This window comes from Dermacentor variabilis, chromosome 8 (genome assembly GCF_050947875.1).
Source record: "Dermacentor variabilis isolate Ectoservices chromosome 8, ASM5094787v1, whole genome shotgun sequence".
Classification (NCBI taxonomy): Eukaryota; Metazoa; Arthropoda; class Arachnida; order Ixodida; family Ixodidae; genus Dermacentor; species Dermacentor variabilis.
Genome location: NC_134575.1, coordinates 31279362 through 31304185, shown reverse-complemented (window position 1 = coordinate 31304185; position 24824 = coordinate 31279362).

Here is a 24824-nt window from a genome sequence, read left to right as displayed (position 1 = left end):
TCATGCATGCAGGCTGGCTCGCTGGCTCTTGGGCAACGAGATAGGCATGACATGGAGATTCATACAAAACATGCATATTTATAAGTGCTCAATATCTTCTTGCTATTCATTTGGAATAGCCTCGTTATTTATTGACCTCATCTTCTTCTGCAGGCGGTTTCCGGAGAGCTGCACCTGGCGGTCCTTCTGGGCAAGGATGCTTCACCGCAAAACCGGCAGCCTTGCAATGCTGTTGTGACCTGGCACCTACAGGCGATTGCGCTCAGACTACCCGTGCCCATCGCCTAGGAAAAAAAAGAAGAAGAAAAACTACGAAGGCTTATCTGCTCTGAGCAGCACGGTGAGAAGCAAGTCCGGAGCTTTCATTTATTGTGCGTCTCAATCCTTCGGTGCAGCACGACGGCGCCGTACGTAGGGTACTGCACGCAAAAAAAAAAAGAACTTGGCAGTGTTGCCTACAAAATAATAGAAAAAGAAACGTCCAGGTCACACTGGAATCTTGCTGGCTCCTATAGCAATAATTACAGAAGTTCTAACGTGAGTCGGTCTATCATTACAGCAAAGGTTTGATTTGTAACTCCGAATTGTATACACGCTCAAACTTCGTCGCTTGCGGCTCGCTCGATGCTGCCCCAAGGCTCGAAAACAAGGTTATTCGATAGATCTTTATAATATCTGAAGAAACGACCCGCTTGTGCTCGCAGTTTGGTGCAACACTCACCAATGAGCCAACATAATCGCGAAAGTACCGGCCTCTGCAATGCCGAATTAGGAGTACGAGGCTTCGATTTCAGGTGGCCACCGCAAAAGCTCACGTTTCGTTGCATCGAACTATGCGAGAAGCGAAGCGACCGATGCAGCGGCGACTGCGTCTAGAGGCTTAGTTTCGGTGTCATCATCCTCCATAAGCTGGAGACTCAAAGAGCCATGCGCTTAAGCGCAAGCAGAAAGAGGATATGGACAAAAAAAAAGAAAACAAGATCCGTCGGAAGCCGCTGCAAGCCACGAAGAAATGGCCAACGTCAGCCAAGTCACGCTGCTAGGTCAAGAGAACTGGGCACTAAGAGGGACGAGAATGGAGATGAGGGGGCGGGGCAGGGGACATTGGGGAGTTTGTTGCGTCCACAAAGTGGTGCGGATTCATCACTGCATAATGAGCATGCTTGGAAACCCTTGGCGGGATATCTGAGGGTACCAGTTTCGCATTTCCCCTCGGCTTTTGCGCGACAATATAGCCTCGCTTTGCTGCTATGGTGAGAATTGCGTACACACACAGTTCCGAAATGGCCGCGCGGGAGCTTTGGTGCTTCTACGCTCTTCCACTTATAACATCAGTTGCTACGCCTAGCGCACTTGTGCGTTTTCAAATGTCCTATAGCATGGTGAAATCTCCCCCTTCCCGCTGTATAGCTGTGTTAGAATTGCGTCAATGCGTCAAAGGAAGTTGACATTTGCCGCATTGGTTATTATGCAGTATGCTGGGAGGTTTAATTTGTTGCCAGAAAGTCGGGAAACATTAAGGGCATTGACCATACCATATATGCTGATGATCTCACTTTATGGTGTGCTGGTGTCGATGAAGGGCAGATACAGGACGCATTGACCGAAGCGATCAAAACGGCGGAGGAATACCTGAGACCCACTGGACTGAGGTGCTCCCCACATAAATCGGAGTTGATACTTTATATACGTGAAATAGGGGGCCGGCCTGAGGGCTGGAAACCTCTATCGGAAAGCAATATACACCTACATACAGAAAATAGTGTCAATATACCCAGAGTCAACGTGATCCGGGTACTAGGCTTTTTCATTGATGCAAACGGTGGAAACCATACGGAAATCAAGAAAATCACCCTTAAAACGGATAACGCGTGCAGGATGATCAGACGCCTGGCAGGAAGACACAAGGGCACGAAAGAAGATAACCTCATCAGGTTAATCAACTCTTTCGTACTCTGTCATATTTCATACGCCACTGCCATGTACAACTGGACGCAGGTTCAACTCAAGAAGCTTGACGCCGCGATCAAGAGGGTTGCTAAAAGCGCCTTGGGGCTCCCAATTCGAACCAGCACTGAAAAATTGCTGAAGTTAGGAATACACAACACGACCATGGAGATCGCCGAGGCTGAAGAAACACCAAAAATAGCGAGACTATCTGCAACCAGCGCGGGAAGATCAATCCTGGACAAGATCAAGATCAACTCCATTACGGATCCAGCAAAGTACACTAAAATTCATCGAGAATTCGCCGACAACATAATTGTCACACCGCTACCGAGGAATATGCATCAAAAACATAAGATCAACAGGAGAGTTGCACGAGGATAAAGGGGGCCGAGGAGCCTGCTTTATTGATTCGGCTGCCTACAAGGATGGAACTAAGTTCACGGCGTCGGTAGTGGTTCATTAGGACAAATGCACCAACTGCGCCACGGTCTACACTAGCAAACTTGAAGTCGCCATTGCATTGGCACTAACAGACAATAGATTTACAGAAATATATGTGACTCGAAAACAGCTATTAGAGCTTTCAATAGGGAAAAGATTGCCGCACAGGCTGCGAGAATAATTAACCAAAGGCAAACAAATGTCACACGTTACATTTATTGGTTCCCGGCTCGCCTTGGTTCACTTGATGACACTCCTGTCAGTCCAAATGAATCGACCAACAGCGTCGCCCGCGACCTTACAGACCGGGTCGCTTTTACATATGGGTTTGATTCTGCTGGATTGGAGAACCTACAAAGAGAGACGCTCGTTACAAACAATGAAATTACAAAATATTACTACATGGAAAGGAGGGAGTTTCCGCCTCCTCACTTTAGGCTAAACAGAGCACAAGTAGTTACACTTAGGCAATTACAAACACAGTCTTATTATTCACCTGCATAAATAAAGGAATGGTATGACATTGCAGACATTAATATTATATGTAAAGCATGCGAAAAGGAGATATGCACGCTTGAACATCTGCTCTGGGAGTGTGGGTCGCTCGGCCCTGGCATTTCCCGGAATCGGTTTTTAGGAATCATCAGATCTCCAGGTCATATCCCTCAAGTCCTGGCTGTCCAGTACGCCCGTGATAGGGCTAGGAGGCTTGACCTCCCGGTCCCAACATAGGACTAGCCAGGCAGGTAGCAACACCTTGTACAGGACCAGAATAGTTCTTCCCTCCTCCTCCTCCTCCTCCTCCGCAGTTTCTACCGGAGCACAATGCCGCCGTCCTCCTTGACTCCTATCCTCCTCCCCGGCCTCTCGCGCGACGGAAGACGGCGCGTTTACTCCCCGCTTTCTTTCTTCGCACGCCAAACTGAGGCACGATTGTGGGCTTCCCTCGCGTGCTGTCACTCGCTCATACAGCATACGACGCGCGGCGACAGTGTTATCGCCCTGGTACTTTATACAAAACATCACGCCGACGGCGACGGTGACGCCGACCATACTTACATTTTGGCTCCCCCCTTTTTTTATTGATATGATATAAGGAGATGTTGGCACACAATTTAAGGCGCTGGCTACTCCTCATCTCTTGAGTGGTTCCGTCATACATCGTACAGGGTTCAAGGTTACATATCAAATAGTCTTCCCTTACGGGAGCCTTGTTAAACATAGAGCGCTCAGCTTCTGAGCCTGTTCGGCTGAACTAGTTTTCAATTTGTCTAGCTCCCTTGAAGTGGGAGCACTCAACAACCACACGTGGAACAGTAATCTTAGGAATACGGGAAAAAAATAACGGTATCGTATTTTCCCAGCAATTCCTATTCGAACTGCGTTCATCTGTCAGCAAAATGAAATGCCTTGTCTATTTCTATCAGAAAAGGGGCACGCTCAATATCACGTGCAATTTTGGTTCTTTGTTGAAAAATTGATCGCGACAGATGCTTACAGTAGAAAACTTACCAACCGACCATTTTTCAATTCTCACTCTGTCTTCGCTGCTTATTCATGTTTACCTACTTCGATGAAAAATTGCCTCGTCTTAAAGGAGCAGTGTTTTGAGGTAACGCCATACTTCACTTGACTCGACGTGGTTGCTCAGTGGCTATGGTTTTGGGCTGCTGAGCACGAGGTCGCGGGATCGAATCCCTCCCACGGCGGCGGCATTTCGATGGGGGCGGAAACACCCGCGTACTTAGATTTAGGTGCACGTTAAAGAATGCCTGGTGGTCGAAATTTCCGAAGTTCTCCGGAAATTTCGGAGTTCGAAATTCCGAACTCCGAAAAAACTCCAAAATTCAGAGTTCTCCGGACTACGGACATGCCTCATAATCAGAAAGAGGTTTTGGCACGTAAAACCCCATAATTTAATTTTCAATTCTTAAGTTGAAATTGAACAGTTTCACAAATAGCGTCTGTGAAGCAAAACTCTCGTGGATTCCCGATACAGCTTTCCTGTGTGAACGTTATGACACGCGAAGAATTCACGAGCTTTGATGAATAGTTTACAAAAGTAGAAAATCGGGGCGTGGAATAAAAAAAAAATTACGTACGTTTGTGCAAAGCGTGGAAGTATGAGAGGTATGTTGTTGCTGACTCAAAACACTCCACTAAACCATATGCTCTTTCTGGATCTTTCTTCATCTTTGTTTCAATTCGAGCCTCGTCTGCAGCTGTTGAAATAGTAAAGCGTGTGGTTCGTTTTTTTTAACCTTATGTAAGCAAATTTGTTATCATGTTCTCAAGATACAGTCTGCTAGAGAAGCAGAGCTTTTTTCAGTCCTCTCGAAATGTCGGAATCGACTAGTAATAACACGTGCTTACGGAATACCTCAAAACAACATTTCTATATTTCCCATAGGAGAACGCTCGCCATTAGGTATACGTGCAGCTCACAAAGCCGTATTGCAAGTCTGACTAATTGATGCCCAGCGAACACAATGATACATTTCTCGCTCCGAACTGCTGCTCGCTGTACAAGAAACAAAAGAAACAAAGAACGCGTCCGATGCGCAGTCCTTACCCAAAGCCCTGTTCTCATTGTCTTAACGCTCACACGAGCGCCCCCCCCCCCCCATTTCGTTTGTTGCACTCCACGCGCTACACTGAAAGTCCGCAACAATGCATTACTGGCATCCTGAAATGTTTCGAGCGTTCGGCCTCTCTATAGGAAGAGAAAGTCTTTGTGGAAGCGTTCATTTTCGTGAGCGATGACACAGATGTGCGCCCACGTTCACTGCCGCTCGAACGAAGCCCACTAAGGATGGTACCCACCGAGACAATAGATGAGATGGGAGATAGATAAGAAGGCTCGCATTGTTGCCATCGGCAAGGCCGAATGAGGTTGAAGACATGTGGCATTTATCTCTTTCTCGCATGGAGCAGCGAAAGCTGAAAGTTCTAAGTACGTCCGTCGGCTATTATAATTGTGGCATGCTGGTTCACCAATCGATGTGCCGCCCTTCTGGTTTCCAAGCACCTTGTGGCATTATTATCTCGGAGAAACTATGCAACAAGGGGGGCCCTTAGCGCAACGTAACCAGCTTGTTCGAGGTACTTGGAGTAATTAAATAGATGACCGTAAAAATACAATTAGCGACCAGCGCATTCGCGTGCTCTACGTTCCATTGTTTCTATAAGAAGTTCTCGAGAGCCATGCCTCGATCGAGAAGCTTCCGCTTGCGATAATGGCTCCGAGTTATGGCACGAAAGCTCGCTTTAATTAATGCCCCCTTTGTTCTCTCGCGCTGCTACGCATACGCCTTCACATTAATGATATTTATCGCTCGACCGTTCTTTAGTGTAAACAGGTTCTAAAGGACTTGTTCCTAACGCAATGGCAGAGTGGCGTTAGCAAATAAACAAAATTGAACTGAAGAACATTTTAAACATTCACTCCAGTGCGCATGCATGTAAGCTGGTCGCACCCGTTTGGTGGAGATGGTCCGTTTAACACACGCTTAACACAAGCCACCGGAGAACGGTTGATCACTGTTTATAACGGTTCGCATCAAGAGCTGGCAGCGTAATCGACCATGTCTACATACGAGGTCTGCCAAACGTGACAGTGTTAAATTACGCCACGTATTACCGCACGCATCGGCTAGTGCCCATCTTCCACAAAACAGTTGCATAATCTGAATGCACCGTCACACAACGTGAGCGAACATTGCTACTGCTCACCTCTTTTTGGTGTTCTCCGGTAACGTTTCGGTGTTGCAACCACGCTTCTCCGTCTCATGAGTCTTTTGCGGTGTTTCTTCAGTTGTACCAAACACGGCAGCATGTGACGACGAAACAGGAGGCGATTAGTAGCAAATGCTTACGCATCCTTTAGATAACTCCCGCAGGCGATTCTGCGTGTAATTTTTTTAGTGGGATAGCCCGCGTCGCGGGATATGCCGCGTCGCGCCTCGGTCGCGCATCGACAAAAAGATTTTTGAACAAGGTATACCCAGGCCTTCCATCTTATGCAAGGAATCGCCTAAGCTAACTGAATTTCTCAAGCCAAAATGCGTAGAAAAATTGTAAACTACGACTTGCACATAACCTACAGACGTGATAGCTCTAGGATTATAATTTGACTATACGATAAATCATAATTCTGTTACGTGAACAGTCAAAGGAACCCCTTCACCGACACAAACCGGCCGCGGCGTTCACATACCGGCCGCGGCGTCCGTCCTTTTGCGCGCGCCGGTGCGATGGGTGTCTTGGGGGCCACGGAGCGGCGCGCCCGGCTGCATATTTAGAATTGCTAGTAGGTACAGCGCGGCGTGGCGTTTCTCGCGGCGCTCAACGTTTTGCGTAGGCGCGAGTAAGAGCGGGTGCAAGATAGAAAATATGGGGCTTTTGCTCCTTGAATACCTGACTCTGCCTGGGTACTACGGAGGAGGTTTCTTAGCGCCCGTTGTCTGCTTTGTCCCTAGGCCTGCCGGCATTGCGGAGTGGGGTCGAGCTTGTTTACGTTGGGACAATGGCTGCGGGCGCGGTGAAATAGGTGAAGCAGCGCGCACTGACGCTCCATATTTGGCGACCGCTGTGCCGTACAGACCACTGTCTCGCACCTGCGACGCACGGGCTAAGTTAGTCGTGCAGGACCACAGCTTTCTCGCCGGCAGCCAGCGTCCGAGCGTAAACAATCTCGACCCAACTCCGCAATGCCGGCACGCCTAGGGACAAACGCATACAACGCGCTCTAAGAAACCTGCTCCGTAGTGCCTAGAAAAGCAGGAACTGGACGTATCCACTCTGTACGGCTGCCGCGATGGAACTTTGGGAAGGCGCCGAGGGAAAGGGCGCAAGCTCTAGGGCAAGTGAGTTGCGGGGAAGGGCGGCTCGAAGGGGCGAACACGTTGTCTCGCTAGTTCGTTCGTTCGTTCGGGCTGTTCGCTGCTTAATGTGTTAGCATTGGGAGTGTCAAAGTGAATCAAGTATATACATCATGCTACTAACGGTGGCCTGCACCGAACCGCCGTCACTTGCACTTCGCTCCTCGAAGAGGCAGGACGTATGTCGAATCGGCCCGTGAACAACGCTTTCGAATGTGGCAAACGCGGTTTTGATCACGGCTCAGGGACCTCAAAGAGGCGCGACGTAATGCTAACGCATTTCACTCATTTACCGCTAAATTGCCACAATCTTTGGACAGCGTCCATGGCTTCTGCATAATGATTTTTCTAGTGCTTGTCTACAGTTGGCGCTGTTGCAGCCATTGCCGAAGAACTTTTGAAGGTTTGCAAGAGATGATAAATAATGCAGCTCTTAACGCTTACAAGCTTTTAATAAACGCCTTTTGGGAACATTTGAAGGTTTGCTGAATTTCCATGAGACGCTACGATCTGCGCACACTACTCCGTCTTATGTTAGTCGACAACACTGAACAAGCTAGGGAGTGGCGAGGTCATGTCAATATAACATTTCGTACGTTTCGTAGCGAAGCTGGTGTGATTACTTTGCGCGTTTCTTGCGTAAGCATAGTCCTCAATACACGTCGATATCAACAATGGTAGATCTCTCCGTGGTATACCAATAATAAACTCCGCCGCTGGCAGAAGTTAATTAGCGTCTTCCATCAGGCGGGCGCGAGGGCGAGAAAGCAACGGCGCAGCCCTCGCCCTTCCTCTCAACTCCCTCACCTTCCAATGTCGTCGCTCGCATCCGCTGGTGCGTCGTCCGCTTAGCCCTATAGTTTCGTTTTCTTCCGTTATTGGGAAGCGAGCGTTCGCCGGCGTGCGCAGTTTCGCGGTCCTCGCTGGCTGTGTGTTTTGCGCGCCGCGAAGACTCATACCCTTCGTGCGTTGTGGTATCATGCGCAAACACTTAAATAAAAAGCGAAAGAAAAAGAAAAGAGCCCCGCCAGATCCTTTCGGCTGCCTAAAGAGAACAGCTAGGTGCGCTTGCAGTTTCCGTCCGGGGTTTACATTTCTGCTAGTTATTGTACGCAGCCATACACAGCTGTCCTGCAGTGAGGCAACCGCTATTATTTGTAGATGAGGCTGAGTTGATTGACAGGAGCACGATGTTGCAGTAATGTCGTTATACCAACGAGCAGCGAACATTAGCGCTTGAGACATACAGCTTCGTAAACGCGTCTACAACGCAACCGCGTGATTCGATGTGTGCCTTGCATGTGTCTCCTACTAATCACTCGCCATCATTAAAGAAACAAACAAAAGTGTATCTGAGACTCGAGGTGAAAGTATCGCAATTTGTACTGGACCAAGACGATGAAAGGAGTTCACTTTTGGGTGATCCGACTGCGCACTTCATCTCGTTTGAATTTATGCTCTTCATTTACATTGCTGCAGGATGGAAGCGTTTTCTTTTATTAGAATGTTATCAGAGCTGATGGGCATAAGAGAGTTCTTCCGGCATAGCTGGAGCACTGCAATAGTGCACTGTGAAGATATGCAGGGTTCCTGCTTTTTAGACAAATGATCACCCTTTATACGTGAAATGACTTGAGGCCTTCAGTGAGGCAGGTTTACTGCTAAGCACTGTTTTCGCGGGGCAAGAAAAGTTTTGTGTTCTTGGCTTGTTTGGCCAAACCCTTGAGGAACAGGGTTCTCTGCTAATGTTTTGCACGTGCTGCTGCGAAAAAGTGACTACCTCCAGCTCCTGTTAGCCACCACTTCTCAAGTCTTGGGCAAATGCAAAATAATGCATCTGTCCACTTTAATGCAATGTTATTTTTATTCCGTCAGGGCTGCTTTTCCATTTTGTTTAGTAGTAGCGAATATGTCACGCACGACATATACATTTATACAGTATGTGAGCAAGTGCATAGGTAAATGATTCGATAGTTTTTTGTGGCACAACTGCCAATAATATGATATTTGTTTTATTGTTCTCTATTTCGGTGTTGCGTGTCTTCATTGTTTTTGCCTGCGACAGTGAATTTCAGCTTTGTTTATTTGGCACAGCTATGTCATACGCGTCGTCAAGTTTTGTGCAATATCTGAGGACGTACATCAGAAACTGTTGTACACTGCAGCCATTACGGCATTGTATAAATATAATGTTTTTCTTTAAATGTGTCTACATGAAAACCTCCTTGGGTTTTATTCCTTTATTTTCTTAATTTCCTAGTCCACTTGCATTTCTAAGTTTTAGAATGATCTTATATGTTGTTTAATACTCATGAACATGCCATGCAGCCTGCCATTCTGTTCATTTTCTAAACGTGTATGATTGCCGCGTTATATGAAAATGCTATTTTTCGGAAGCGAAGTCAATAAAACAAGGCCAGAGATCTGTTGCGTCGAAAGTGGAATAAAATTTTTTTTTGTTCTGGCATACGCTGGCATGATTGTAGTAATGGATGAGACTACCAAAACACTGGCGGTTTTCTCACGTGGCGCAGCATTGACGTGATACGCCGGCAACGCTGTTGGCGGCGTTCCTCATCTCGGCAGCGTTCTGAGACGCCTTTAGTGCAATGCAATGCAAAACTTTGATATCGATGTCAGTGAGATGCCTTCCAGTGAAAATGTATTTTTTTTTTTCACGTGTAAGCGTACGTGGCCCGTCTGTGAGATCGGCGAGATTGTTTGAAGCCCCGCGGGAAGCAAGCGCCGGAGGAGGAAGGTGCCTGCAGGGGGAGAGGAGGATCGCCGCGTTCGCACTGGTTCGCACCCTTTTCCTTAGTGCTTCGACGCCGCGGTGCTCGTTGTGCGTGTTCGCGGCGTCTCTTCTTTGCATGTGTACCACTTGCGCTTTCCCTCTGGCCTAGGTGGCTTTGGCCAATCACAGGCCTCTCTTCTCTCCGGAGGAGCGAAAAGATTTGGTCGCGCGTATCCCTCGCCTCGCGCGCCCCGTTTCCCATCAGTTCAGGCACGGCAGCCAGATGGGGAGTTCGCGTTTGGTTCGTTGTGCCGAAGAGCAGGCTGCGTTGAAGGAACGGCAGCGGGAGCGCGTCGCGCGTTCGGCCGAAGAACACGCAGTGTTTGATTACCACCGCAGGGAACTCGCTCGAGATAGTTTTGGTATATATATGATATATGTCATACATATGACATGCTTCATATGTCGGTTATATTGCCGCATCTCTCAGTGACGGATGTTGCTCTTACCAGGTCTTACATTCTTGACAAAATTATTCCTCAGAATTTTGAGAGTGGCAGCCTACATATGAATGCCGTGAAAAAAAACTCCGAGAGCGCATGCCTATCTTAAGTATTCTCAGACGTAAGTATATTAAAAGTGCGAAGCAACAACAGAGCTCAAGCCTCAAAATGAGGCGACCTTATTGACACGGCTGTGCACTACCTCCAGCATCGGCCCAGGAAAGAGGTTCGAAACATACTCGATGCTGAAAAGTGGTGATAACGTCGCTAGGAAAGACCTCGATGTTACTTAATTAGCGTAAATGAAGTTGTCCGATGACAGGATTCAAACAGAGGACCCCTAGCACAACAACTCGTTTTTACTTAGTGAGCTCACGTTTACTTCAATTCATACGGCCGCTTCAGCTACATGTCTCACACTTCGTGCAATATTGTAACATGTTGCTACCACATTCATTGCTTCGCCCTCATTGCGAAAATATGATTTTTTTTATTTATTTGTTGAAAATAAACGAAAGGCTCACAGGTGTACCTATAAACTCAACGCATTCAATAAAATTGGTTTCGCAATCTTGGACGACGTAACCGAAATGCGCACGCCGGCCGCTAACGAGTTTTCGTAATTGTTTCCAGAAAAAAAAAAGCCCGAGGCCTTCGGCGTCCGATGTCGTGGCTTGCGCAAAAGAAAGCGAATAAAATTATGCAATTTTTTTAATGTCTCTCCTTCTGAGTGACTTACTAATGAGAGTAAGAACCGTAAACGATGCAAATTTCTTCGTGCCATCAAAGCGGAATTTTGTGTTCTTTGCATTTATCTGTTTACTGCTCCGGCTACGGACTCATAGGATATCGCTTCTGGGAGTGCGCAACCGATATTCCTTTTATTGATTGAACAGCAAACTGCACAGACAGTGAAGAGTTTTGTTTTACTTAGGCTGTAATAAATGCGCACCATTTTTTTATAGTTTTGCCCTGATAGAACCCTTCCTCGAAGCCCCCAAGGCATATGTTTCGTATATTAAGTTTGCGCGAAAAAGAATAGGCTAAGCCTGCCTAGGTGAAGGCGTCCGCTTCCCAGCGAGAATTCTTTGCCCCCTTTTCTCACCCTAATTTTCGGTAAAGCAGGAGGCACACCTCCTCTTTCACCTCTCTGCTATCGCCACTAAACTGCCTTCCACTCTTTTTTCCGAACGTGTCAGCGCCCTTCCCTTTATCAGTGCACTCATTTATTCTCCTGCTTTAGTGGGAGTCATGGAGAGTGAGCTGTAGAAGGCTATCAAGCAAAGCGGTCGAGTTGTCCTGACAAAGTTGTAAATTCACATGCTGTCCACATGTTGGCAAAAAAAAATGACAAAGAAAGATACGGAGATATGCTGTACTGAGATTGTGAACTGAGATATTGATACATAGTAAAGAATTCCTTGGAGGCGAAATTATTTTGGTTGTATTGAAGTCGTGGCATGCGATTCCTTCACTTTCTGTATTTAACGCCTACAGCAGACACAATGTGCTGCAAGAATTCTGAGTGTTCGAATTGGTGCGCAGGTTACTTATCAAGATGCATAAAGTGCGTCATTGCACCAGTAACCTTTGAGTCACAGCTCTCCGCGAAGTAAGGATCAGTTTTATTTAGATTAGGTGCGTTCGCGCACAAGGATCGTGCATAAGTTGTGGCTAGGCTGGCTCGCACGTAATAAAGAAAGATAATGTCGCTGCAATTGAGCAATTTGCAGCAGTCTGTCCACATCTGGCAGTGATAGCAGTGTTCAAAAGCAAATCAAATCGTTATTTCTACAATCAAATGTCGGCGCGCACAGTTAAAAAGCCACAATCGGTTTGACAACTAGAGGACCGTGCCCTCTGTCAAGAGGGCACAGTCGAGGGGACTGTGCACTTTGACCTCTGACTGTCTCCTGACTGTTTTGGGTGTTGATGGCGGATCACGTGTGACGCAGAGTGTGAAGAGGATAGGGAGGTGAAAGGATCTCACATCCAATTTTCATGATATCCATTTTTTTTTACTGCAATGGTAAGCTTACCGGTCAGAGTGTCTAATCACGAAGTGCTAACGCGAAAACGGAATGGAACATTTTTTATCGCAATTTTTTAATCTGCAATGTACAGTCCTTCACTGCAAGCATGCTGAAAACGGTGATGGGTGAGCGCGATAGCGATTATACGCCGCCATTATCGGGAAGCAGACGCCAATTGTGGTGGTGCTGTACCAAAGTGTAATTTTGTTTATCAAGTCGATGTTCCCGCGATTCATGTTTTCCGAATTTTTAAGCGATTTTTGCGATAATAGCTACCTGTTCTCGTGGTTTCCTCTCCAACTGCTTTGGTATTTAATGGGTCCAGACGAAACCAATCGGATCCAAAACGAACAGACGCCATTGCGCGTGATACAGAGTTTAGCGTGTTGCCGTAGCCACGCTTGCGTTTTTGATTTCCGAAGCATAGAATAACGCGCTAGTGTCTTATAACATGCCAACTGCAATTTTAAGCAATAGTTATGATGTACTCAATAACAGTCGACTTACGTACAGTACACTCAAAGAATACATTCGAAGTACCGGTTTAACCGTCTGGTTACGGTCGAAGACGGTAACCAGGCAATTAAACCGCTACTTCGGTACCAGGCGGTTAAACCGACGAAAACGGTTTAACCGTCTGGTCTGGCCGCTTACTGGTTTTTGAGACTTTCTTAGCCAATTTGAAATTATAATTCCTCGATAAATGGCAAACAGCAGGCTGGATCCTACCACTATAACTCATGGTCATTTCATTTCCATCAGCGTATCAGAACATATTCTGGCCAGTTTTCAGTCCCTTTACGAGGAAAGACCTTCGCTGCAAATGAGAATGTGTCAGCGTATCGCTGGAGCCCCGGCTTCGGTACACAGAAGAAACGCCTTCACAGAACTGCCGCAACTCACAAATGGTAAAGGCTTGCTGCGCCTTCTTAAAGTACGCAGACAGAAAAAAAAACGTGTATAACTGTCACCTACACTCTGTGCAGAATGGCTGTTGAATAACCCTCCCTAGGCTCAACATTTTTGATGTCATAGACGTTCTCGCTACTTGTACTTAAAAAAAAAGCAATTCCTGCAGAATATCCTTCCTTCGGTTCGGCTCCACGGTGACGGAAACATAGTGGTAAGTTGTCAGAAATCTTTATAAATGCATCTTTGACAACAAGCAGGCAGACGTCGTGGTTCCCTGCTACGTGAGAAGTGTTTAGTGGAAGCAATCGTGGAGAGGCACTACAAGGAATTGCTTCTTCAGACAGATTTGTCTGACTGAACTGGAACCTTCATTAGATTATGTTGTTCTAAAACCCGCGAATCTGTCACGTTGGCATATTATTCGCGGAAGGAACCAACTCGCGGAAACCAGCTTACACCGAAATAGATGTTGCTGTTGCGATAACCGCGCGCTCGATGTAATCCGCTGTTAGTTTTTGGCGTGCAAGTGTGATTGCATCCGGAACGAGAAAGTATTCCCTTGCGATATCGAAGACTTCTCAATTTTGGAAACAGCGTTTGTTCTTAGAATCGACTGAAAAAAACAAAGCGGCACGTCACACTACTGATATTTGATTTTCAGATGGTGGAAACTCGCATTAAATTGCGACTGATTACAAAGGAATGCTTTTCTTTTTGGAAATACCAGCCCTGTAACAAAAAACGAAATATAGATTAAGTATTCACCCTGTACGGTTGATTCACTAGCGAAATGTTAATCTCGGAAATTCGGAGCCATCAAATTTAGTCGCATCTTGCTCTTCTCAGAGAGGGCGAGATTTACTTGTGTTAAGCTTTAAGCATACAGCGCTGGTCAATAGGCATTTCTTTTCACCTTTACATTAACGAGAGGCGGTACTGGTTTTTGCACTTTTTGATAATTAAAATGCGATAGGTTAAATTTAGGAGCACTTGCATTGCAAGTACATTGAAGCTAGAACAATTGGCTTCGGGGCCCGTATTCACAAAGCTTTCTTAATCTTTAATGCACTTTGCTTTTAGCCTTCCGCCTTCGCTAATGATACGTCCAACACTGCGAATAGCTTATATGTTCTTTTACGAACAGTTGTCCCGTTAAGTACTTTTTGTTAATACAGGTCCAGCTTTCATGATAAATTAGCAACGGAATAGTAATGGAAAGCTCCAAGCAAGACGCCCATTTCTCCGATGGAGAATGCCAGGCCAAGCTTTATTGTTCAAATATGCGACGCATGGCAGCTAACAAGAACATAGAAGTCATCCATAGTGGATGCTTTCTTGCACTATATTCTGCCTTAGGGGACTGTATCTACATTCTGCCCTTTCGAAGTGCCAGGGACGTTTGCAGCACATTTCAACCCCGATTTAACAAAGCCGTTGGGATTGTAGACTTCGTTCAATAAAATGAGAACTGTCTCTTTCAGATACACTCTAAACACTCATGCGAATGACAACACATTCATTCAAGGGATAGAAATAAAACGTTGTAGAAACTATCGAAGGCAATTATCAAAGTAAGCGAGGAGCTTACATACCGAGCGCGGATATTAAATGGAAACACTCGCCATACATCCTAAGTATGGGGTTTCTGTATTCAGGTTATCGAGGTATGCATATCGTAGTACAGCAAGCATGTTGAAAAGCCGCTGGTTATACAGGGTGTGCCGCGTAACTTGGGCCAAACATTAAAAACATGCAAATGCTACGTAACTGGACAGAACCAAAATAATGTCGTTTGCCGTCGCTTGGAGATATACTCGGAATATTTTTCGTTCCGCCTAATTAGATCATTAGTGTTCATTAACTAATCAACTCAAGTATTTTTGTTACATGAACAGTGTGACTGAGAAAATTGTTGGGCAACATGGGAAACTCCCGATACGGCTTTCTGTTGCCCAATATGTGCTACATAAAAGCGCTTTTCCGAGCGTGAAAAAAGCCCGCCAATACACGCAAAGTGCCTCGAGCGGCAAGTCGCGCGGCAAGGAAGACACGAACACGGCATGACGCTAAGTTGAAAATCGGCGCTCGTGTTCTTAGTGTCATTCCGTGTTCGTGTCTGCGCTGGTGTCGTTTTGAAGAAATGAACTTCATACATACATGCATGTGCACCCATACTCCAGTACCGGCTCTTTCAAGCTCTCGAATCCCCTACCTACCTCTACTATGGGACCGGCTTTCGTAATAGTAGGCGAGAAAATGATCGCATTCAGACTGGAGCTCTCTTCGCGCGCGACTAAATGTTGGATGCCGCCCACTAACTTTCACGAGATGCGCCGATACTCGCCAGGTCATTTCTCTCAAAGTTTGTTCCGAATTCTGTGGTTAGCTAAATATTATTTCGAAAAAGCGAAAAAAAGACTGCACGGTACACACAACAATCGCAAGCATTACATTACACGGCGATATACGGTAACGAGCTTTTAAAAATATTGCGAATTGGATTCACGTCTCGTGTGACTCCATATCGCTTTTGCATCGCAAAAAACTAGCACTGAACCCAATGTAGCTACGACGTAGGTATGCCGGCCAACAATACTGTGTTGATCGCGCTCACAGCTACACTGCGTGCATGACGACAGTACTGTCGGTCTCGACTATTCGCTACGCAGGGCGAGCCATCGTTAGAGCTCACCAGTTGCGTTGCACCATACTTAAATGCACAGGGCCCCAGGGTAAACCGCGTTTTACTTCGCAGACCACTGAATGCTGCAGCGGGCTCGAATAGTCATGGCAATACTCTCCAACACAACAGAGCAGAGAAAGAATGAAGGCCACCCACTCACGGTGAAAGCTGAATCGAGATTTAAATGGACGGCGTTGCTAAGGAGCTGTGTTACTCCTCAGCAGCGCCGTCCATTTAAATATCTAGTCCTCCATCAAGGACGCCGAGAATTTGACGCAGCAGAAGATTACTGCGCAAGGATCACGGGCCCGACGTTCCAGCCTTGCACACCTATATTCCTGTTGTCCCCACTGCTCCCGGGATCCTCATACGGACGCTCCTTTGTCCATCGAAGAACTGAAGGCCACACTCGCTGGATGCAGGCGATCTTCGTCACTATGACCCGATGGCATCACAAACTTTGCGGTTGCAAACATTGGTCAAGAGGCCAGACACTCACTTCTTGACCTACACAACACATCATGGCGTGACTGCTTGGTCCCTACGACGTGCAAAATCAGTCACCTTGTTCCACTCCTTAAGTCTGGAAAATCTGCATTGGAATTTTCATCTTGCCGTCCAATGCACTGGCCAGCTGCGTCGGCAAGCGATAGGCAGAGAATAATCCTTACACGGCTAGGATGGTACTTGGAATTTTACAACGTCTATCCAGAAGTAATGGCTGCCTTTCGACGCAGACGCGCGTCAATAGATAGCGTTATTGTTCTTGTGACGTACGTACAGCACCAGAAACACAGGAAACGAGTTTCGGTGGCCATATTCCTTGATGTTATATGTGCCTCTGAAAATGTAGATGATCATGCAATTCTGGACACCTTAGAAGTTGTAGGAATTGGTGGACACATCTTTCGCTTGATGCACAGCTATTTGAACGGAAGATATTTCTTAATTTTGACTAAAGATGGAACAACACCGCCTAGCTATACCGGTCCTGTCGTGCCGCAAGGCGGAGTACTGAGCCCCACCCTGTTCTACCTGGTGCTCGTTGGTCTCGCCGATTCGTTACCACAAACCCTACAGCTCTCCGTATATACAGACGACTTTTGCATATGGGCTCCAGGAATGATACGTGTTCAAGTCCGCGCACGAGTTCAAAAGGCTTCAACGGCCGTGTCAACGTATTTAAGAAGGCAAGACCTGGAGTTTTCACCGGAGAAGTGTGCACTCGTTGCTTTTACTCGCAAAGCAATGGCCCCGTATGCTCTGTAGATCAATGACCAAAATGTACCACACAGACGAACGAACCGATTTCTTGGTGTCATCATTGAATGAGACCTGTCTTGGGGACCTCACGTCTCGTACATGACAAAGCGTTTGGCCGCTATTTTGGACCTTCTCGCGTATCTCGCCGGGACGTCCTGGGGCGCAACTGTACCATCAATGTTGCAGCAACACGAAATAGTATTTTTGGGGTTCCTGTGGCACAGCGTACCTCTACTTGGAACTATTTGCGCTACAAATACTCGGAGACTCCAGAATCTGCAAGCCCAAGACCTCATAACTTGTCTCGGTCTCCCAAAAACTGCTTCATTGATTGCGACAGTGGCCATCGCAAGAGATGCTTCTTTGAAAGTCTACATTGCTACAGATGTCCCCAGAGCACACATTGGACACCTTACTCAGATTGCACCACACCATCTTGCTTGCTTGCTAGAAAAGAGGCCACGTTCTACATTTGCCAAAAGTATTTGAAAACATCAGTCCTACTTGCCCTCACAGCTCACGCCTGCTACACGATTATCAGACCAATTGTGGCGTTGGCACCGGCCGGAAGTGTAATTGACAATTTTGGGCATCAGAACCCACAACTATGGCCTTACTCTCCTGAACGATGGTAGCCCCACCTTTCTTCGAGGCGTGCCATACGGCAGCTGCCTCGACCTTGCTTTCGTCTCCAACTCTCTCGCCAGATGTGTGAAGTGGTTTCCAGACATTGAGACACATGGGAGTGACCACATTCCCACCTATCTGAACATCAAAGGCATGTCGTCTACATCAGGCTCACGGAATACCACTCGGACGATTCAATGGGCCAACTTCAAATCTGAGATGGAAGATGCCTGCCGCGAGGGCCTACCCTCTGGGTTAGAGCAAACGATTAAAATGACGATGCAAAACGCCACTCGCATGATGACGATCTCTTCCACGCGAAATGACTTCGACATAGAATTAGAGCGACTTCGAGCGCTTCGTCGCCGGGCGGAACGTCGATATCGACGTACAAAATCAATCCATGACCTTAGGGCAGCCAGGAGGATGCAAAAGAAGATTCAGCGTCGTATGGATAGATTAGCGTCGGAACGGTGGGCAACGTTTTGCCAGACACTCGACCCCCGCAAGCCACTGTCTCACATTTGGAAAACGGTGCAAGGTCTGCGTTGCCTTCCGGAACGGCGTTTTCCATTCAAGGCGCTAGCGCTTTTCCAAGGGCGGCAAGACATCGATGTCGCAGAAGACTTTTGTGCGCGGATCGCAGACCAAGCGGCTCGTCCAGATCCTCCAGCCCGAGCTGACGTCCCCCATTCCCGTGATTGCCGCATGGACCTTCCTTTTACAATGGAGGAGCTCGAAGCGGCACTAGCTCTCTGCAGGCGCTCATCATCTCCGGGTCCAGATGGTATATCATACCGGGCCTTGTGCTATCTCGGAGAGTCCGCTCGGATAGAATTGTTGAGCCTTTACAACTCCTCATGGCAGGAGGGAAATGTTCCTGACGAATGGAAAGTAAGCCGCCTGGTGCCACTCTTAAAGCAGGGCAAATCCCCATTAGAACTCACCTCTTACCGCCCAATAGCACTGGCCAGCTGTGTCGGAAAGATAATGGAACGGATGATCCTTGGCCGCCTGGAATGGTACCTTGAATTTTACAAGATTTATCCGCTTTCCATGGCTGGTTTCCGACGTGACCGCTCTTCCATCGACAGTGTAGTTGATCTCGTTTCATATGTCCAGCACGAAAGGTCCCGTAAGCGTTTATCTGCAGCTTTATTCTTAGATGTGAAAGGGGCATACGATAACGTATTACATGAGGCCATTCTCGACGCTCTTGCGACGGTTGGCCTAGGTGGTCGAGTTTTTTTGTGGATTGCAAGTTACCTGTCTGCAAGATCATTCTATGTGTTAACTGACGATGGCCCAACTACGCGACGCTATACCAGCAGGGGCGTTCCTCAAGGCGGTGCTCTCAGCCCGACGCTATTCAACCTCGCTCTTGTTGGACTTGCTGAATGCTTGCCAACTACCATCAAGATTTCAACATACGCTGACGACATCTGTGTCTGGACTTCGGCAGTCACACGTCCTCAGATACGTGCGCGACTTCAAAGAGCGGCCACTTTGACAGCGAACTACTTGTGTAAACAGGGTCTCAGCATTTCGCCTGAAAAATGCGCACTAGTCGCATTTACTCGGAAACCGATGACGCCTTATATCATCTCAATCAATGGGCGGACCATTTCCTATGTCCGAAACCACAGATTCCTTGGCGTCATTATTGACCGAGACCTCTGTTGGAGCCCACACGTGGCCTACATGAAACGGCGCCTGACAGCTACTTCCCAGTTGTTCAAATACTTGACAGGGAAGACGTGGGGGATGTCAGTAGACGCAATGCTTAAACTCTACAGAGCTCTCTTTCTCGGTTTTTTAAGATACAGTCTACCTGTACTGAACAACACCTGCAAGACAAATATTCGTGTTCTGCAGGCAGTACAAGCTCAAGCACTCAGAGTCTGCCTTGGTTTGCCCAGATGTACGTCAACAGAGGCGACTCTTGCGATTGCTCGGGACCATCCAATGCGAACTCACATTACGGTGGAAGCCCTGAGAACGCACATCAGACATTTTGCACGTGCCCCCTATCACCACCTTGCAGCACTACCTTCAGACAGGCACCAATCATCATTCTCTAAAACTATCAACAAGTACAACGACAAACTTCCCTCGGGCTTCACCGCTGCATCTAAACCATCGATACCCCCTTGGTGTCTTATCAGCCCCACAGTACATCTCAGTGTACCAGGAATCGGAAAAAAGTCTGAACTGTCGTCGCCTGTCCTCAAACAACTGTCTCTGCTTCTTCTGCACGAGAGGTACGCGGACAGTGAACACATTTATACTGATGGTTCCACAAACATCCAGTGTTCGTCCGGTGCTGTGGTTGTCCCAGCAAAAGCTATTACCATCAGCTTTAGGACTGACCACCCGACAACATCGACATCTGCTGAACTAGCTGCTCTTCGCGCTGCACTCCGTTTCGTCAGTCGGGAGCCACCTCGACAATGGTCCATCTTCAGCGACTCAAAGGCAGCCCTACAATCTGTACTATCAGCTCTGCGTCGCGGGCCATTCGAACAGCTCGTATTCGATATTAGATGCCTACTCCATACATTACAGGAGAAAGGACACCACGTGACGTTTCAGTGGCTGCCAAGTCACTGCGGCGTCACTGGAAACGAAGACGCCGATAATGCAGCTCGGGCAGCTCTTGAAGACGCACAAGAAGAGGCCATACCGCTTTCACGATCCGACGCAGCTAGCAGACTTCGAGTGCTTGCACAGGAGATGACGCTCTCTTCATGGTGCACACCAAACAGCCAGATCAACCAGAGCAACCGTCAATACCACCTGCCCTCTTTGATGCATCTCTATATGCCAACTGGACTCCGCCGAAGCGAGGCGACTCTGCTTTATCGCTTATGGTTAGGGGTGGCTTTCACGAAATCTTACTCATTCCGCATTGGAATGGCCGACAACGCTCTCTGCAATGCCTGTCTTTGCGAGGAGACGCTGCAACACATTCTGTGCGACTGTCCTGAATATAATGTTCAGCGACAGTCCCTGGCATCCGTTCTCGCGCACCTTGACACTAGACCATTGTCCCTCGACACGATTTTCACATGCCGCCGACAGAAGACATCGCAGGTGAAGGCGACGAAGGGACTACTTCAGTTTTTGAAAGAGACGGGATTGGACAAGCGGCTCTGACAGTGTTATCACGTACAATGCCAGATTGATAGACTCTACCGGACGATGTTTGTGTGCTGTACTATGTGCTCTCTCTCTCTCTCTCCCCCTTCCCCATCTTTCATCGCACCCATCCCTCTCCCATGTGTAGGGTAGCAAGCCGGTTACGCTAAACTGGTTAACCTCCCTGCCTTTCCTTCTCTACATTTTCCTTCCTTCCTTCCTTGGGCATCAGAAAGAAAGCTGGAGCGCCGTTTCAAGCTTCGAAGCAAGCAACTTTAGAACACATTTACAACGTGCTCAGATTGCGGCAACACGTTCACGCAGATTGGCCGGTAAAACGCAACAGCTCTACTGCTGCAGTAGGCGTTCCGGCAACATCTGAATAAATCAGGTTGAAGACTTCATGTGTTACCACCTCGACGGGTGCAGAACTTGCGGCACGCCATGCTACACTTGATTTCATTAATCAGGAATCACCGCAACAATGGACAGCCTTTAGTGATTCCAAGGCAGCCTTTGAGTGCATACAAAGCCCAATGTGCCCCGGTCACAGTGAACTGGACTCAGAAATTGGACAAATATATAACCGCAGCCATGACAAGAGAGACAACATAATCTTTCAATGACTTCCAGGACATTGTAACATCACCGGAAATGACCACGCAGACGATGCCGCCCGATCTGCACATGGTGATGGTCAAATTGTGTTGGTTCCGTTTTCGCGAACCGACGCTGCGGCTAGGCTGCAATTGACATATCGTGAATGTACTTTGCCCCCTGTGGGATTCGAACGTTTCCGCCATGTGTCGTTTTGCGTTCGTTGTTTCCGGGTATACGGATGCATCTACTACCTGGGTTAACATGACGGGAAAAGACCACGCTGCACCGTCTGTGGCTAGGCGTTGCATTTGCAAACTCATATGCTTTCCTTATTGAAGCGGCCAACAGCTCCACGTGCGACACATGCAGCAGCGATGAGACGCTGGCACGCATCATATGTGTCTGCCCGCGATATAGTGCCCAGAGACAAGTGATGAGCAGAGTGCTGGACCAATTGAACAATCTTCCACTATCAGAACTAAAAGCTTTAAGTCGGTGCTCCCAAAGGACATCCGTGCGGAAGGCCCTACTAGCGTTACTAAGATTCCAGCGGTCTTCGGGGCTTCACGATACACTTTAAGAACTCCTCCCGCTACCGCTACATAGTATACGCGGTTTGTTTTTGTTCGTCTCTCTCTCTCTCTCTCTCTTTTGATCCTCCTTAATCCCACCACCCCGCGCAGGGCAGCCAACCGGAACTACCTCTGGTTAACCTCCTCAACTTTCTATGCATCATTTCTCTCTCTCTCTCTTGTCCTGAAGACTTCGCTCCAAGCAAAGCGCGGCCCAAATGTACAGAACACCTAGTCTCTCTCCCCCCCCTTCGACTCTCTCTCTCTTTCTCTTTTGATCCTCTTTAACCTCCACCACCCCGCGCAGGGCAGCCAACCGGAACTACCTCTGGTTAACCTCCTCACCTTTCTATGCATCATTTCTCTCTATCTCTCTCTCTTGTCCTGAAGACTTCGCTCCAAGCAAAGCGCGGCCCAAATGTACAGAACACTAGCGAACATAGCTGCAAGCAACAACGTGACCGGTCATGCCTGCGCTCTATGGAAAATCGCTAACCGGATGTTCACACCGCAGATAAGCGTCCCTCCTATATGCCCTCCGTTCTGTCGCACTCCCGCGCTGTCATGGGCTTGAAACAAACGTTGCTTTTTCTTTTTTTTTTACTGCCGACGAAAATCGGACTCTGACAACACCACCTAGATAGCACAAGGCCTTTTCACTCCGATCCATGACGTCATGTTACCAGGCCCGACTGCCATAGAACCTAATGGGGATGCTCCCTTGTAGGCGACATTTATTTTGACATCACCGCTTTCATCAAGCCAGCCATGTAAATAGAAATTTCGGGCCATATAACGTGGCGTCATGGATCGGAGTAAACAGGCCTTATGCTATCTAGGTGGTGTTGGCTCTGACCGATCGGCGCGACGAGGCTATTTTTTTTCTGCCGAGCGAAGTACACTTTGCGGCAACTGATGTTGGCACCGACAGGAAATTTCTCAGTGTTGAGGACGGGACATAAAGAAGTGAGCGCGCGGCCCCAAGAAAGTTCCTGTCGCCCGCCTTATCAGTCGACTATACCGGAACAAAAAAGCGTGTTTTTTATGCTCTCTCAAAGCACGGAAACTCTCTTTTCACGGTTTTCAGATTAAAGGAAGGCGCATAATGCTTCAAAACTTACATTCGGGGTTATGTTCAGGGAAGAAGTGTTGAAAATGTACGGGCTTCAGTTTTAGAGACCTCCTGCTGCTCGCCGTTGCCTTATTTATCCGCTAGCTAGCTCCGTCATGGGCCACAATTCGAAGCCCCAGGGGAGGGGGGGGGGGCTCCTAATCTTTGCAAACAGCGAAAGCGTCTTTACAATGTATTCTAAAGGAGCTAAACACTAAACTTGGCAAGTTTCGAAAAGTGAAGGCGAGTGCCAATAGCAGAAATACAAGAAAACGCCCGTGAAAATGCCTCGCGAATACTACCTCAGTCAGCATGGTACTTAATAGCAATTGCTTCAAACTTTTGTAGTGAAAAACAGACAAAGAAAAGTGAAAACAACACAGAAAAGCGCTGTGTCCATGTTCTACCTCTGTCTCTCGTCCCTTTTGGTGCGCTAAAAACTTAAAAGTTATTTGCAAATGTTGCATGATGCTGCAACTCTCTTCATTTGCATTTGGAGTATCCATAAATCTGCGTCGAAATAACTGTGTAATGCGTGCGCAATAATCCCTGTGCCTTTCAAGGCTTTCTGTTCCTTAGCTTTGCCTTTTCGTTCGCTTGGCCGGATCCCAACTCCTAGCACGAAGTGAAGTCAGCCTGAAATATCGTTCTACGTTAAAATAGTTCCAAAGCTTCCACGTAATGGTTAAAAGAAAAGAAATTGTGCACATAAATAATGACGGGAGGAAGCAACCCCTATAGATAATGCATTATTCCGTACTATTTAACTGGTGAAACGGCGGCCATTTATTTCTCTACTACACGGCTCTTCGCCTCCTCTCTGGCTAGTGCTGGTTTAAGGTAGTACTGTTCTTTTGTTTTTTTGTTTTTTGCCGGGAAGCAATTTAGGCTTTGCACGTCGTTGCTTCTTAGAAATGGGTATTTTTTTTTCGCGGTAGACTTCCGTGTAGATGGCGTCTCTCCAAGAAAAAAAAATGTTTTACCAAAGTGAAAGGTTGGGCGAGCCGGATACGTTCATATTTCAAATAGCACAAAAGTACAAAAAATGCTGTCAGTGCAACTCCTATCCTACGTACTTCTTTCCGTGTTTTTGGTTCTGTTTGGACTGTTTGAAATAAAGAAATAGTTCTGATTGACGGCTAATATATAATAACCAATAAATCCCTTCTTTTTTACAATGCACTATACTGTATCCGGAGCTGTAGGTTGCTTCGTGTTATTCATAACGGCTGTAGCGGGAGTATGCACTACCCTTTCCTGCAACAGCTGCTACTGAGACCTGGTACAGCGTGCTCAAGATTAAAGAACCTTTAGTATAATAAGGGCGCGTGCATCGTGGTTCTTGGCTGAGGAATTCCGAACGTGACACATTTCGAC